This window comes from Hibiscus syriacus, unplaced genomic scaffold, assembly GCF_006381635.1.
Source record: "Hibiscus syriacus cultivar Baekdansim isolate YM2019G1 unplaced genomic scaffold, ASM638163v2 tig00111693_pilon, whole genome shotgun sequence".
Classification (NCBI taxonomy): Eukaryota; Viridiplantae; Streptophyta; class Magnoliopsida; order Malvales; family Malvaceae; genus Hibiscus; species Hibiscus syriacus.
Genome location: NW_024063156.1, coordinates 472,821 through 491,348, shown reverse-complemented (window position 1 = coordinate 491,348; position 18,528 = coordinate 472,821). Strand labels below are relative to the sequence as shown.

Sequence of the window (18,528 nt, the reverse complement as noted above, 5' to 3'; positions counted from 1 at the left end):
GATATAAATTTATCAGTAATTTTTTTTGGTCTTATTCACACATTGTAACTGATTTGAATGATTGTCGAGGACTTGGCGCGTGACGAAAAGTTGAGGATTGGCAAATTGGTATTTATAAATGATAATGTATGCAATTAAAAGATAATTTTAACTAATTTGTAGCAGCACATGTGACATATGCATGCATTCTAACTCCTTGATTAGGAAATTTCGATGCCCAACTACTTGCTCTTTAATCTTTATATATATATATATATGCCCAAACATATATCCTTCTTCAATAATAGTTTTCATCAATCATTTTGTTACTTTGCATAATGTTTTTTCAATTTATTTATGGAGTGTTGTTAGAAAGTTCAATATTCTAATTTCATCATATGTAATCATTCCTTTTAAATTTAAAATATGATTTAAAACATATTCAATTGAAAGAGATACTTAAAATAAATAAGGTCTAAAGGGTTCAAAATAGAATTTCATAGACTTAGGAGACCTTATTGTATAGACAAGTTCAGACGCTTGCCATGGAGCCCAGTTGCGCCAGTTTTATGGGCTCAATGCCCATATCGGATGAGACAATTGCCTCTCGACTTGACCCACAATCCAAACCTAATTTGATCCGACTTAATTTCATATTTGGTCTAACACCTGATCCATATCTTCGACATGATCTGTATACCCGATCCAACTTGAATGTGTATTTGATATAACATGATTCGACTCGTACTCATCTGACTCATAGACCTTTGATTGTTAATCTTGACTATTGACTGTTAAATCTGACTTTGACCCATTAATTTTAAAAACTATTTGATTTACAGTACTCATCAAATTACTAGAACTACGGTGATTTATATTTTCGTAATTTAATATAATTTTAAAAAAAAATCAAAACGAAAATGCAAGAATAAATAAATGATCAAATAAATTTACCGTAATCATAATCATATATTATATTTAAGTCTAACACAGATTTCATATAAAATTAAGGGATTATCAGTGTAATTGACCGTATTTTTTTAATCCTAATATCTATTTTTTTCCACATAATCATTTGAAATTGCCTACTTTTCTAATAATGTAACACGACACTGATATTTTGCTGTCACAACAAAAAAAATATTAAAAAAAAGATTGCAAAGTATAAAATAATCTGTAAAACTACAGAGAATTATAAAAGACAAATATTTAAAATTCTGTAGAAACTATAGAAATTAAAACCGTTAGAAATAGATATGAATGTAGAAAAATAGAAGTTTAGGTAATGAATAGATAAGTTGAAGGGCTAAAATTTGAGTAATCCCCAAAATTAATAATTAAATGCCGTTCAAGACGATGGGCAAAAAAAATACAATCTAAAATTTACAGCCAAAAAAGAGAAAAAAAGAGAGTTAACAGGAAGATGAAAGGAAAAAAAAAACCAACCTCAATAATTAATCTTTTTCAACTATATATGGTGTATCTCTCTAAACTGGATTTCTTTTTACATAAAAAAACTGGGTACCCACCACCGACTACAATGACACCCTAATTTCCAACTAAAACAGAAAACCCTGCCTTCTTATGGCAGAAGAATAAACCAATAAAAAAGAAAACCCGCACCGACCAGACAAATCTGTGCCCCAACTCAACAATGTCGGCTTTTACAATCTGAATGTTGAAAACAATAATAAACCAATGGAACGATTCACAGAAGAAAACCGATGTGTGTGTGTATATATATATATGGAGGGAGGGGGGTAAATGAATTGAATTTACAACTGTTGAATTGGCAATGGTGTTTGCAAGCCTCCATTGCAGACCTCGGCTCGAAAAAGGAGACGGAACGTTGAAGCTTCCGCTGCCTTACTCGTGTAAAAATTGGAAGGCTGGATTCTCAACAAGTTCCTCTGCTGGTTTGACTTCCAAGAAGTCTTTCTCTTGGAGGGAATTGGAGAGGTCATCAACAGAGAAGGGGATGCTGTATTAAGAAGGGTGAATTAGTTTGTTTCTCTATTGCTTTTTACATTCCTAAGAACAAAGCTGTAATTAATATCATTACTATTGCGATCTTTTCTATCAACTAGGGTCCTAATAGTCTAGTTAGACTGTAACTATTGACCTCTTCCTCGATCAACATTCTCAATGACAAAACCCGCCTGAATGGGATTTTTAATTGAGACAGAGCACAAATCTACTTCCCTAGGTGCATATGGTAAGTAACTTACCTGGAATTGTCATCCAATAAAAAGGAACTGCTAGCGGCATCGTTGGAATCCTCTGTCATCAGTACCCTCATGCTGGAAATAACCTGTAAATGTGTGCAGGTTGCCAATAAATCGCATCTGATTTCTGAACTTCCTGTACAACCATGTAGAAAGATCATATGCCATACAAACTTACATTTGGAGCAACACTTCGAGTGTTGTAGTTGTCATCCCAGTACAGAGTGCATATTCTGTATAACTGCTGTACACTAAGAATCTGACCAGACCAAAAGTTAATGTCAGATAGTATCGGCAAATAGGTTAGAATAGGGGATAGAGAGAGGGCTTACAGGGCAGAGATCATTTGTAATTTCATCATACGAAATTCTGTACTTCTGATGTATAACCTGTTATCAGGTTTTAATAAAATTCAGCATAAATCATATTCACTGCTATTAAAATCCTAGTGTAATAAATATCTGGGTAATGATTGACAAAAATATCAGGAAACAATATTCTGAACAAAGAACCACTACTAAAACAGGTACAAATCAGTATAACAATGATTTCACTGGTCAAGGGAACAAATTTGAAATTTCAATAGATTTACAAGCATGATCCAAAGATGGTTAAAGAACCACCATGTGCAAGCAAACAAATGCTCGTCAAATTGATAGAAGTTAGACTAACCTAAAAACACAGCATCAAAAGGAAAAAGAAAAGCTACTGGTAAATCCTGTCCCTAAATATGTGCTACACTACCCAAACTGGCTTTTCTTATTATATGGAAAGTCAACAATATTCTGAAAGAATATAAACAGGTAAATCAGTATACAATGATTCACTGGTCAAGGGAACAAATTTCAATAGATTTCAAGCTGATCCAAAGGTTAAAGAACCACCGTGCAAGCAAACAAATCGTCAAATATAGAAGTTAACCTACACAGCATCAAAGGAAAAAGAAAAGCTACTGGTAAATCCTGTCCCTAAATATGTGCTACACTACCCAAACTGGCTTTTCTTATTATATGGAAAGTCAAGTTTTTTAACGGTCCTATTTACATCATTTAGTTCCATATTGATTTCCACTGAATGAGGCATTTGGAAACCACTATTAATCACTATCATCTTGTTACCTAAAACTGTGCACTGTCAAATATAATAGAATAGGACTCGGTATGCAAAATAATCATTATCAAAATTTTCAGTGGTAAAATATCTACAGTCAAGGACTCGAGACCAGATAACTTGGCAAGTCAACACTTCTTACTTCAAATACCGAAAATTTTCAACAAGGAAAACCAATAATATTATCTATATTGCCAAAGAATGCCTCAAACATACCAAGAATCCTACAGCCTGCCTTATGTGCTTAAGTTCATCCCATGATGTTCCCGCATACTGCAGTACAAGTGAAGGAAAAGCATCAGCACAGTTATGGGCCTAAAGCAAGTAAATTGTCAGGCAAACTTATGTAGCAGACAACAACTCCCTATATAAACATGGATGAAAATTACAACAAAAGAAGTTACCTCTTCTTTCTCTTGGCAGCACCAGAGCTCTAACTCAGCTAACCCAGACTTCACGTATTCTCCATTGCTAAATGTACAACACTCACGACGTAGAAGAAGGCTGGAAATGATAAAAATAAAAATGCCAATATAACCAAACCATTTGAATCAAAAGCAAAAAGAACAATAAACAAAACATACCTATTAAACAATTGTACATTAATGTATGAAAATGTTTGAGCAAAGATCTTCTGGATAAGAACAGAAGGCACCTGAAAACCAAGTAACTGTAAAAACCTCTATGCATGTAACCGGAAATCAAGATCGACAGAGGCAACCAAAGTTTATGAAGGCAAGTTAGAATGAAAAAAAATTAGGCCCCTTACAAAATTTTCTTTCAAAGTGCTTAGGAGGGTGTTGAGGCTATCAATAATGCTCTGCCAGTGAGTTGAAGGAGAATCTTTGCCAAAGGACCGCCCAGATCGTAGTGCACTTCCCTTAGATGTTCTTGGAGCCTAGAATTCAGCATGAAAAATTATAAACACAAAGGGATCGATATTAAGATAAGTATAGCTGCAAGATACATATTCAAAATTGTTAAACAGACTAACTGAATCACAAGATACCTGGATGCATAGAGAAAGCAAAGATGATAACTCTTTCTTCAAGTTGTCTCTAATGATTCCATAGATCTTTTCCACATATGCTGCAAGTTGCTGCTTAAAAAGTAAAGCAGGATATTTGGCCTCAACTTGTTGAACTACTAGTGCTGCAGTAGCAGCAAGGTTGTTGGAAGAAGTAGACGAGCGGAAACCCTGGGTTAAGAGAGAAATGAATGTGAAAATAGTCTTATACTTTCTTAAAAATGATATACTCGGTGAGGAAAATACAAATTTCAAATACCATTGTCATCCTTCCAAACAGAGAGGTTGCAGCAGTTGGCTTCCGACTTGGAGTTGCACCACTTGAACCAGCAGCTTTAAGACTTTTTTGGAGCAAGAACAATAACGCTGATGTGTTGGACAACCAATAAGCCATATGACCATTGTTTTCTTCATTCTACAAAAAAAATAGTTTTATTCTTCACTCACGAATCATGCATTTATGCTTGCTCTACTATAGCAAACAGGAAGTACAAAAAAGATGCCCAGATAGCACAATTCAGAAACAGAAGTGTGGTCTTCTAAAGCAACTATTTTACAGTTATTAAAGCATGGCAATCTAATAAAAGGGAAGAAAAAAATGCAGCAAAAACTTCATTCAGAAAATGAGATTATTTGACGAATTAATGAGAATTAGACAATGTTAAAATGTTGAATGATATAAGAAAATGAAGCAGATGACACTGCCTGAAATTACTCCAGCAACAAGAAGGAATTATACAATCAATTACCTCAATTGCAGAACCAATCATCTGAATAAGACGATCAAACACATTGGTCCTTTCAGCTTCAAAAGATTTCCAGTGGAGAAGACATTTGTATATGGTAAATGCAGCAACAGGCTTTCCTTGACTGAACCCAATATCTTTAGAAACGCAATTGATCAGTGCATCAACGTTCTCCTGTTGAGAGAATGGCAGAAAAATAGTTTGACATACTGCAAAAAAGAAAAGGGTTGAAGATGCAAAAAATAAATTGTAGGTTCACATACGTGTTGACGTTCAAAATTGGATCTTCGCGATTTGCCATCAGTTTCGGCACCAACCTTCTTCACTGGAGTCACACTCGGCGGTTCCTGCAGTAACAGCTCTTGTCAATGGTCACACAAAAGAATCTTGACAAGTATGATAAGAAGTAATAAAATCAGATACATAGAATACATTGGATTTGTTCGATTCATCCATAAGGTGCCCATTTTCCAAATTCTGAAAATTTTCAAAGCAAAAGAATAAGAGCAAACATCAACATAATGACAAATGAAACATGATAATAAAAAATAATGCCATAGTTTACCGGGAAGACTGAATTGTGGGAAGCTGTGAAATCTTCTTAACAGGTGAATTTAACAGGTTTGCTGCCTCAAAACTTGGTTTTCAGATTCAATGTCCGAAATCTTTTCTTCAAGACTGCTAACAAAGAAACAATGATAACCGGGAAAAAGACAAAAGGGGGGAAGAAATGAATAAACACAGCTTCAGCGGTATGCACACAAATGAGCTCTATCCCAGATTCAGGTAGTTAACCATAAGAATTTAGCTCAAAATCTTTTCTCAATAAAGGCACAAACTAACCTGTGCATAACAGTCTTCAACTGAACCATTTTTGATTCTGCGTCCAAAGCTTGTTTCAATCTTTCTTCACTTATCTTGTTCGTCTCTTCAAACTTTTTCTCAGTTTCATCAATTTTCTTTTCCAACGAACTCACCATTTCCTGTTAGATAATCAGCAAATGAGAAACATAATCATGAGATACGTATTCTCTTAAAGAACAACCCCAAGTTACCATTATATCATTATATGTTCACTATATCTTTATGCAAATACAGATATTAGACAGCCTCCTCACCTTCAGTTTTTCATTCTCATTTGTAAGCTTCTCGAGCATCACAGGGTCCACCACAGTAACCTCCTGATTTATAGGGACTATCTCAGCTGCCTTTTTGGCAGCATCACGTTCCTTAGCAAGCAATTCTTTGGTTTCTTTAAACTGAAGTTGCATGTCTTGCAAAGAAGACTGTAATTTTGCATTTTCTTGTGTTTTAGCCTCTTCCATGTCAACCTGCAGAGTTAGACAAGAAATTATAAATGATGAGAAGAAAATACCAAAACTAATTTCAATTAATATTTAAAACTAAATTTAAATTGAATAAATTCTTAATATGAAATCCCATCCAAAAGTAGCTGGAAATACAGCCAGGTACATAAGAGCCCCTTGCAATAAATGCATATATAAAAATTTATTTATCTGATGAAGCTAATGCAAGACGGGAAGTAAATACAACTAACAGCCTCATTACCTACAATATTTAAAGCATGAGATGGCTGTAACAAAATTAATGCCCTTTCTCCATAACATAGCACATTAAATAAAAAACACAATGTTTTGATAGAAACCAAGCACACAATGCCTCAGTTCTGTCTATCCTTTCCTCTAATGGATTAGCTATGTTTTACCAGATACAACATAAACAGAGAAAACGCCACATGCACACAACAAAACAAAAGAAAGAAACTAGCTTCAGTTCATTTATTGTCATTCTTACCCTCATTCGTTTCTCCAGCTGTAGTCTCCATGTCAGTTCCTCAACTTGCTTTTCCAGTTTGTTCTTTGCAGCTTGCAAAGCTCCAGTTTCCCTAGCAGCCTGCAAAGAAAATAACAAAAAACAGAGTGATGCATAAATAAATAAATGTCAAAGATGGTAGGACTATAGATACTTGGTTTTAGATAAGATTTATCCAGAGCATGGGAATCGTGAATAGGCTTTTACCTTACATGAAAAAATTAAAATAAAAAAGAACCCTTAAAATTATATCTTAGCAAAGCTGCAACTTATTAGTGCTCTGATTCCAATTTTAAGCAAAGAAGGGGACCACAAAAGACAATTGTGCCAACTGCCAACCATTTTCAAAGTTCTAAAAGATGGTAGACAACAATTTATGATAAAAAGTTTGATGGGAAAACAAAATATACCATCTTAAGCTTCCGCAGTTCATTGCGAGCAAGTTTTCCTCTCCATGCACATTGTGTAACAATTGCTGCTTTCTTCAACTTCAGATAATGCAACCGGGCCAAGTACTTGCGACAATGGCTCTGTTACATGCAATAAAAGTCATTCCAAGTTTTTGATTTTAAAAAACTATGAAACAAAGAGAGGTTCAGGAAGTGAAACCAAAACTGGAAAGGTAAAACAATTTTCAAAACATCAACACAGATGCAATATGATAAATGAGCATTTTCAAATACTTGACCTACCTGAATTATAATTGCTGCTCTGGTCTGCCTTCTGAAGCGTAGCTCATTGCGAGCAGTCATCCCCCTCATACCTGTTTGAACGGAAACGGCAGAAGAAAACAATTCTTTATAAGCTTTCCTGGCAAGATGCATACGTAAATCTCTCTGGATCCTCAAACTGGCTGCTTCTCTTCTCATGCCATCATAAACTTTGCGAGCAAGTTGTCCTGAAATCAGCATGGACAAAAACTATCAACAGATGCACAAATATAAAATGCCTCGATACATAGTAAATTTAGTTAATTTACAACTGCCACAGTCCACACCCAGAAATGCATTAACGGGAATAAATACCTCTGCAGATAGATTGAATCTGCAATGCAGATCGGCGAAGCATAATGAAACTTCTGCGAGCTAAATACGAACGAATTTTCCTCTGGATAATACTAGCAGATCTTCCTAAGACTTCAGTCCTACGGGTATCTAGTTCAGCCATCTGACCAGCCCTGAGAAAAACCTTCGTCTTACCAATCTGCCAAAAATAAAATGGCATCAGTATAATCTAACCCAAAACCCAACCATACAGAAGCATAAAACATGTGAGTAAACAATCATGAAACAAGTGAATGCATATACAATTTGTTCAAAAGCAATGAATGAACTCCCATCTGGAGGATGCCTGTACTCTTTCTACATGAATGTGCTACACCTACATGATGCTCACACCCTCAAGCATTGAAACACTAGTAAACTTAGACAATATTGAGCACTTAATACTTATAACACCAAGTGTGTGGCTTGAAAACCAACGAGTTAGATCTGCACATGAAAGTTTTTTCTCTTTGCTAACAGTTGCTAGCTTCCAGGAAATTTTCAAGTGTACTAGGGTTCCGGTTTCCAGAGTTGTTTCCTAGCAAACCCAAACTTGAGCAGTTTACCAAAACAAGTTAACATCTACAGTCCACACCAAATATATTTTTTGACAGACGAGTTAAGTTGAATCTCCTTGTTTTTTGAGTGCGCATAAGACAAAGGCCAAACATAAATACTCAAATATCTTCCTGTTGCATATCTGTCGGCTAGCATTTTGTGACATCTTGATGTCACGGGATTTTGCTTAAGTATCCAAAAACAAAACCAACCAACCTGGTACAAATGACAAGGAAACTCAACTTACTAAGAAACCTTTTGAAAGTCCATCAGACATTTACCTGATAGCCTTGGAGTCCGACCTTCTCTAGAAGCTTTTTGCTTGACCGAAGTTGTTGCAGGACATTCTTATTCTCAAATATTGATGGCTTAAGAAGATTATTGGGCTTTACACAGCGTATGTAATGTGGCTCGGTAGAACTGAGGGTTTCAAGTAATGATTGTAATTGTTGCTGTGTAATACAGAAAAAGAGCATTTGTAGTTCATTAGACGGGGGAAAAGGTAATAATATGCATATAAGAAACATAAACACCGGCACACCTTAAATCGAGAACCTATTGATGAGAATTTTGACGATTTGGAAGACTCCTCAGCTAAAGGTGGAAATAAACCAGAAACAAAGGAGCATTTTGAAGCACTCAAAAGGGCCTGATGTTCAGCTACAACATAATCTTTGTTCTTGTCCAGGAACAACTCGGTTTGATAAGTGACCTGAAAAAGAACATTAAGAAAAAACCATTCAGCAAACTTCTTGGTTTTGTTCCATGACATGAATTTATTACAAAGTGGAAACCAAACATACATCACCAGCATAATGGCAAATTGTGAAGTCACTGCGAGACAATTTGGGCTTGCTAAGCCGCTTATGGTTTTTAAACGTCTGATACAGCTTCTGAGCAAATGTTTCATGTGTTGATCTAGGAAACATGCTTTTAAAATTTAAAAGAGGAACATACAAGAGAGGAAAAACTTCATCAACATCACACAAGCAATTAGATATAATTCATAAACAATATTTGAGTAGTTGATAGAAACTTAAGTCAAATTTTGAAAAGTCAAAAAATAAGTTAATGCAAGCTACATCTTACCAAGCCTCATCTAGAAGAGCAATTATGCCACCTGGTTTCTGGAAAACAAGAACAGGGAAAATGAATAACGTACAACAAACAAAATAACCACCAAATAACTGTTTGAACCATGTGATAAACGAAAGCCCACCCACATCTAGACATATGATTGGTAAGAATGTTCAAAACACCAAAATAAAAATAAAAAGAGAAAAATAAAATATTTCTTTGTGACCAGAGGAAAGGAAAAGAGAGAAAAATGCGAGAGCACAGAAACACATGAAAGGATTAATTCTTATGAATAAAGGTAGTTTCTCAAGTACAGTGATAATAGGGATTACAGGCACATGAGTACTCAAAGAAGATTCATCAGAAATTGCCAAAGTCAGTACAGTGATAATTGATAAATCAACACCAATATCAAATAAGGATGATACTAATGCAAGATTCAAAAAATGTTTGGATAAAAAGAGGACATTATTGTCACATGGAACTTCAAATGTTTCTATGATTGAAGTAGCAATCAACTGAACCATTACTCTTCCATCATTTTCAAGCGGCCTGCTTGAAGCAGGCATTACTTTCTACATTGCTTGCACATGAAACTCATCTAACACTGAACTAATATCATTTTGTCTAGTTATAAGTGACTCGTTTTGTTTTGTTCCAGACTATAGCTGGTGGCTAAGCTTATTTATAACTATTTCAACATCTGACACTTGATCCATCACAGGTATCTATCGACTACTTATTGTTCTTCCCCAAATTTCGTCTCTCATTTTCAAGCTGAGCATTTTACACCAAGATCCTCAACAAACAGGTTTTTTCCCGTTTTATAAATTTTTCAACTAGAATAAAGCATCAAGATTGCCTTTAGTACATTATTTAAGCGACATCCAACATGAAGAATAGAAAAGTTTTTGGCACTTTGGCTTAGCAAACATCAAGGTAATTTCATTTTTCAAGGAGATGGCCAAAAGTTACTGGAAATAACCACAACATTAGAGTATTCATCATTAACATCCATCCTAAACATGTATGCAACTAGAAATGAAATCACCAGACAAAAATGTAAGGGAACTATAAAATAGTAACAAGCATGGGTGTACAGTTCAAGAAGATGTGCCTTAACACTAATTTATTTTAATAGAGATTTATAGCTAATTACACAAAACCAACTCTAGAGATCTTCACAGATATCCAATTATACAGAGATTTGTTTTTATGAGTGTGAATATTGAAGGAGCAGATAATACAATACTAAAACCAATCTGTAACACACAAGCCAAAATCATAGGAGAGGTAGATTCAACAGACCTTTTCAATGAGGTCCAGAACATCCTGATTATCAACAAATTCAATGTAGCTCCAATTAATTTCTTCTTTTGTATACTCTTCTTGCTCCATTTTGAAGACGTGCTGAGCCAGAATATTTTAGAGGTATCACAAACTATAGAACTAGAAACAGGAAAATGTTAAGCATGAAGTCGATGTCTTTCATAAACAAACCTGGTTGAAATGCTGCTGCAATTTCTCATTTGTCAAGTTAATGCAGAATTGCTCAAAACTGCAAAGAAAGTGATACATCAAACATCAGACAAACAGAAGGCAATAGTAAGCACCTAAAAGGTAACAGTCACTAATTTTAATCATGATTAACTTTATATATTATTATAGATTCCAAAGTAAGAAGCACAATGAGAACTGTCATTCCGTGAACTCTCCATGATATGCACCATCACTGCCAAACTACAACATAAAATATCAGTCTCTTCTCTCTTGATGACAGCAGCAGTGACAATGCCAACATGATATACAATCCAGATATTAGTATACATGTCTTATTATGACTGATACAGCCTTGATGCAAATATTACACTTCAACATTTAAATGAATTCCAAACCCATAAACAATGTTCAATGCAACAGATGCTTTGAGAAACTAGGAACATTGGGACAAATATATGGCATAACCAATTATATATGCCCAAACAAACTAATTAATTCAGAAAGAAAAATAATTGGTAACAAGATATATTTTAGCATGACAGATGGGAAATTGTAATGTTGAATTAAAGGGTGACAACAGCATATAGCTAAGCAATTATTAACAGGGAAAGTAAACTGCATTCATACTAGTAAAGCCAACGAATGCCCTATATCCTAAAGCTCTAAAGAAAACTCTCTTGACCACTACAAAGAAAACGAAACTCTGTTGCCAAAAACCATCAGATCCATCAATAGATATTTGTTTGTCGATAGTTAATACAAAGAGTGACTGCATATCAAGACAACGCTACATGAAACCAGAAGAGAGAAATGTGCATAACATCCAAATGCACCACCTTTACCGCGCCTTAACAAATGGGAATAGGTATCGCAAAACACTACTTTTAGTGTCAAATAATGATTGTCAAAAGTATCAACTGTGGCTTGTGAGACGAATTCCATTTCTATTCATTGGTTTCAGAAAACCAACTTTAGTCAACTATTGAAACAACAGGCATACCAGTTAAGCACCTGTTAGTCTTGAAACTCTCAAATCCATAAATATCCAGCACCCCAATTAGGCACTTCGAGTCTGGATCTTGACCAATTGAACTATTGATCTTATTCACGATCCTGCGGAATTAAAAAAACATCGTCAGGAATAACTGTCCAAGACAGAACAAAAACAAATAACAACCAAATTCAACTCTGAAGTGTTTCTACTCATACAGAAGAAGGGAAACATACCAGTCGAACAACCTTGAGTACACAATTTTAGCCAAAGCATCTCTACTAAGAGCAGCAGATGCTGGATCCAGCCATTTTGTAATGGTTTCATCACGAGTTACAATAACGCGCTTACACAAAGAATCTTCTAGTAACTTCTCATCGCACCTAAATAAAACTGGGGATTAAACATGCTCTCTTTCTTCTCTTACAACGGCGTATAAAAATGAAAAAATATCAAAAAAAATGTCTTTCAGCCTATATTAGTGCAAATCCGTAAATTGTACACTTACATGAAAAGCTCAGCAGCAGTCCTCAGATGGAATCTAGATTTTTCATCTTTGGGTACTGATGAGTCCACTTCCTTCCCTTTAGCAAATTCAATGTTCCCAAGATGGAGAATTGCTGCCACAACCCGGAATATTGCATCCTGACAAATGGCAGAAGCAACAACCAATATGACAAATTTTAGAAAACATTATGCGTAAGGATCATCTAGCAGGATAATGTTTCATTAACATACCTGCTCATCAGAACTTATTCCAACAATATCCATCGCCTTCCTTGTAGCAATATATTCCTTATAATCATCAACTCCATCCAACTCATAGCAATTAGATTGGTTCAGATAGTGAAACGTGCTTGGGTTTCCTAATTTGTACTGCTCAATGTCCTGAAAAGTAAAAGCGAATGAAAAGCAGGACAGAATGACACAAACATTCAGATGTATGAGAATTAACAATCTGAAGCATTAAAATCTCATGTATGAAAATTTGTTTTCTTTTTCAGAAGATATGAAACGCTACTCACAAACTGCACATCTATTCATAAGTGAACAAAGTCGTTGGTCCAAGATTTTCCTACTCTCTTATAATCAATTAAATTGAACAAACAGCTAAAAAGGGGGTTTCAAGAACCCCCCCCTTCCTCTCTCATATTGGATCCTCTATACCGCTACAATATCAAGCAATGAGAGACTGTTGAGACAACTGAGATCGCAGGGAATCAAATACAAAATCATTAGACATCAAACGTGGAAAATAATAGATACAATACACCAACAAAACTTTGAATCCGAGTTATTTATTTAGAACTAGGAACTACACTCTGTGCACAGATAGTAGAGATTAAATTTATTATTTTTAATTCATGTCAACAAATGCATCAAAAGGAAACTATAAATCTCATAATCTTGCTATTTTAGAGACTTCTAATTACCTAATTCACCCAACAGCATGTAATGCCAGTAGTCAATTCTCATCCTATCCAATCTATCTTTTCATTGATTAATGTGAAAGATACACAAGTACACAACTTAAGGTAATCCATAAATTTTAAAGAATGCTTATTAAGGGAATGAATACAAGAACATATTGTATCAATACTTTATAAGAAACTTGATTAAGCAATCAAAAGCCACACACCTCTTGTGGTGCCGCACAAAGCATGTAGAAACAGTGATAATTTCTCTCTGGGTCAGACACTTGACAAACACGTGATCTTTCTAGCAAATAAGTTCTGATTGCAGCTCCTGAAATCCTTCCTCTCTGGTCAAATTGAATCTCCACAAACTTACCGAAACGACTACATCCAAATAATGCAAATAATGATTAAAAAACAATGATTTTGATGTAGAACCTACAGGAAATGCAGCATGTGAAACTTGATAATAAATATTAATACCTTGAGTTATTGTTCCTGACAGTCTTTGCGTTACCAAATGCTTCTAAAACAGGGTTGGACTGCAGATTAGCAAAAAGGAAAAACATGGTTACTAGGATGATACATTCAAACTATCAAAATTAGACTTAATGTCACAAAGATCTAAATACATTGCAACATTTACCTCTAGAACTTGCTGCTCAACTGATCTTCCTTCAGCAGCAGCTCTACCCCCCATGTAAGCAAGATACCGCATAAGCAATTTTGTACTTTCTGTTTTTCCAGCCCCGCTTTCACCACTAACTAAAATCGACTGGCTTATTCCGTCATTAATCATTAGTCTGCATTAACAGAGAAATTTTCATTGTCAAAAAACGAGTTATCCTATAAAATGAACTTCTAGTTAGAACAGCAAGGTACCTGTAGGCAGCATCAGCTACAGCAAAGGGATGTGGACTCAACTCACCAAATGCTGCCCCTTTGTATTGAGCCATCATATGGCTATCATAAAGATGAGGTAGTTTTCTGAATGGGTTTACAGCAATCAATATATTTCCCGTATACGTCTGGAAGCACCATTCAGGACAATTACCTCCTTTTGTCAGTAAATTTTCAAATATGATGCAACCAAAAGATTTCACCCACATTCATAGAGATACAATACATCACAAAATGCAAAACATACATCCAACATGCAGAAATCAATGTATTCCAGTATATGCCAGAAGGCACCACTTCAGAATTGTGTCCTTTTATCAGTAATTTCAAAAACATGATGAAAGATAAAGATGTCACCGACGTTCAACAATGCAATATGCCACAAAGAAAGCAAATACATCAATTCTGCCAAAGAAAAATGACAAGACCAAAAAAAACGCACACAGAAAGAAAATGATCATTTGCTTTAAATCTTACATATATTTCATTCATATCATATCTTGATCTTAAATTCTGAAGGACTCCCGGTTCATGCAAGTAAGCCAGCTTTGTCATATCATCAACTCCACAAGGTGGCGCCTCAGCATCTTTAGGATAGATATTTGAAGCCTTGACAACAACCTGTTGCAAAAGCATAGCAAAGTAAAATTAAACAACAAGCTCATCCAAGCATTCTATCTTCTCGATGGATTTCCATCATATTATACTAGACTGCTTGACATGTAAAAGGGGGAGGGGAAAATTTTTTAAGCCATGTGAATGTGATTGTGACAATCAAACCGCAATTTATAAACCAGCATTCACCAAAATGAAAGTAACTGAGATTCAAATGTACAGAAAATAATCCATTTAGATTTTACAGAATCAACTCACCATCTTCTCTGAAGTGCACAGAACTTTAATATCTTCACCATTAACATCCACGATTTCACCATCTATCCAAGCAATGTCAGAATCCTCCACCCAAACAAGAGATCCAACCACGAGACTGGATGTGGCGGCCTACAAAAGCCAAAACTGCCCATAACTTGCCAATTAAATAGAAATTATCCCTTATAGACACCTTTTAGTAAAGATTCATCATTCAAGCATTCAGGAAAAACCACATAGATAAGTACTCACTTTGCATTCTCAAAATGACTTTTCATAGGAACTATACAAATAGTGCAGAAAACATGTAAAAAGTTCACTAGTACAAGGAGGCTGTTAGGTCACCATTCCAACTTCAATACAAATACCATTAAAAAAGGTTTAGATCGAAGGGACATATACACTATTTCTTGTTTGAAAACCACTTAAATGGAAATGAAGGGATTTTCGCAGTTACATGGCCCATCTAATACCCGACAACTTTTTAAAACTCTTTCAAATTGGGGATTTATTTAGGGAAAAGCTTATTGGATGTATGGTTGAATTTGAGCCTCACTAAAGATATGGAGTCAATAAAAACACTAAATATACAAATTGGAAAGCATAAGCACATTCCAATTTAATGAAATCAAAATCATATAAACAAAAAACCATCATACTTTCCACACTCAAAGCTAGTTACTTCCATTGGCATAAACCTCCAGGCAAATCACACCCCTAACATTGAAGGCCATACTCAACCAGCTATCAACACAAACTAATAAGACCAAACTCGAAACTAAACCATACTAAGAACAAAATGTACTGCCTCAAGTTCTAGTCAATGGCAATATTGTCCTTAACTGAAATTTATCGCCAACAATATTCAACTACCATAGCAAATCAAGACAAGTAAAACCCCAAAACACGGATCTAACTCATCTAAGTAGCCACGAAGATTAATGGACCAAAGCAGAATAATATCTAGCTTCAGCTCAAGTTCAGATCAGTCAACCACAAGTCCACAAAATTTCCAAAAGATCTCTTCAAATCAAGGCCGTCCAAAGGTAGAAATCAGAAATAATAACACAAGAAATGAAATGCAATAAGAAAAAGGCCAAAGATATGATAAATAGATTACCATTTTGTATCCTTTAACCGAGACTGATCGGGTCAGAAACTTGTGTTGCTTCTCGATCTATTCCCAAGGCGTTGAAAAATAATCATTCAATACAATACTCAACCGAGAAAACTATTGGAAATGGTCTACTGTTCTAAACGATTTACAATACAAAATAATTCCAAACCAAAAGAAGAAGAAGAAGCGTAAGTCTCTTGGACAAAGATTTTTTAATATATTTCCTTGAAGAAGAGATTAAACCTCCCGTTTGCTCTGATAATGAAAGCAACTTCTTCTTTTCCTCTCCTTTTCTTCCTCTTCCCAGTCTTAACTCTTAAGTTTATTTATTTATTTATTTATTTTCGGTTTGATTTAGTAATTTGTTTTTGTTAATTGAATTAAGGAAATATAAGCGTTTTATGCCAAGTGAGATGAAATTCCGAAAAGCCCTAGATTTGGGGATGTAATTACGATGGGAGGTCAAATTGATGCTGTCCGGTTCTTGCAAAATCGAAATGGGAGGGCGGTAATCGGTTCTTAATGTGTAATGATTGTCTCGTCGGTTGGGATTTGGAATACGTGCGGTTCCATTCTTGCCATGTTTCGTGGGACCCAAACAATTTGAAGAGATGCCTTCCCATTTTAAAATTAGGTTAGGTGGCATGATCAAATTATCTATAAACAATTAGGAATTTTACCCCAACTCTGCAATACCGTGCATAAAAATGCATCTATTCTTTCCCCTCTAATTGATAATTATCTACAAACAATTCGGGAAAAAATCTAATTCAATAACTCAAAACAAAAATAAAATATTATTATTAACGATAAATGATAATAATTGTTCATATTAAGGGGCTGTTTGTTTACCTCTTAATAAAATCATTCAGCGTTAAATGTTGAATCGTTCAGTATTCAGCGTTAAATGTTGAAGCGTTCAGCATTCAGCGCGTTTGCTTCACACCTCTGAATGATTCAGCAAAACAGTGTTGAATGATTCAGCACAAAAGTACATTCTGAATGATTCAGAGTCAGTAAACAAACAGCATGTCATATTCAGAGCTAATTCATTCAGAGCCTATGAATCATTCAGCACTTAATCATTCTGAAGTAAACAAACAGCCCCTAACATAATAACAAAACGTAATGACACGTTAGTTATTAATTTTATCACAATTTTAAAAAACAAATATATTATAAGAACAACCACGAATTAATTTATCTAAATGATTAAATGAATTATTATTGTGACTATAAGTCACGGGTTTGAATACTAGTAATTGTAAGGATGATTGAGTGTTCAATGTTAAATAATTGAAAGTTATTAAAATAGATACTATTTTATAATCACCTTTAGTTTAATCAATACTATATAGAGAAACTTTATTTTAATTAAGGTCTAATGGTTAATTCTTACTCCACCTTCACATTATTAATATTTATATCTTTTAAAATAATTTAAGTAATCATAAAATAATATATATTTATAGTTTTTTTTAACTTATTAATAACGTGCATACGCATTATAAACATAACCTACATTATGGGTTTTCATATTTGTTGAAGCTACCAACGGCGGAAATAGGATTTGAGTGTAAAAGATGGCATTGAATTATAGTTTTGATGCAGATAGATAAAAGGCAAATTCAAAAGAGAAAATAATCTCATTGACTAAAAATGTCTTATAATATAATATTTTAATCAATTTTTTTTGGATTTGCCAAAATGACCAACTAAATCGCAATGCGATCGATAATTCGCAACGCGATCTCCGGTATCGCAAATCAATTTACAGATTCGCAACGCGAACTTCGACTATCGCATTGCGATTTACATATTCGCATTGCGATAATCCAAGTTCGCGTTACGATTTATTTCAAATTGATTAAAATCGTATATTATAAGACATTTTTTATCAATGAGGTTATTTTCTCAACTCAAAACAATAGAACGATGGTCCCTCCAATTCTCTTGTGTCCCGGTCACTGTATAATAATAATTTATTGTTCAAAAGGTTAAATTTATACAATGGGTCATATTTTCAAAATATATGTAAGAAGACGGCATATGGATCCCTGTCAAATTTATTTCCAATTAATAAATGTTAACAACTTAAATTAGAATACCATATCGCATATATATTACAATTAATTGT

General features: G+C 34.6%; 1 protein-coding gene and 1 pseudogene across 1 annotated transcript in view; both read right to left on the bottom strand.

Annotated features, from left to right (window-relative positions):
* LOC120167699 (NACHT, LRR and PYD domains-containing protein 5-like) overlaps positions 1-14,800 on the bottom strand; it is a 32,662-nt gene extending 17,862 nt beyond the window's left edge. Inside the window, exons 1-2 of the mRNA XM_039176636.1 lie at positions 14,788-14,800; positions 13,477-13,487 (exon numbers count right to left, since the gene is read on the bottom strand). The gene's annotated coding sequence lies outside the window, so the exon portion shown is untranslated. The remainder of the gene's footprint in view (positions 1-13,476; positions 13,488-14,787) is intronic.
* On the bottom strand, positions 1,460-16,641 carry LOC120167696 (annotated as a pseudogene).
* Between the last annotated feature and the right edge of the window lie 1,887 nt (positions 16,642-18,528).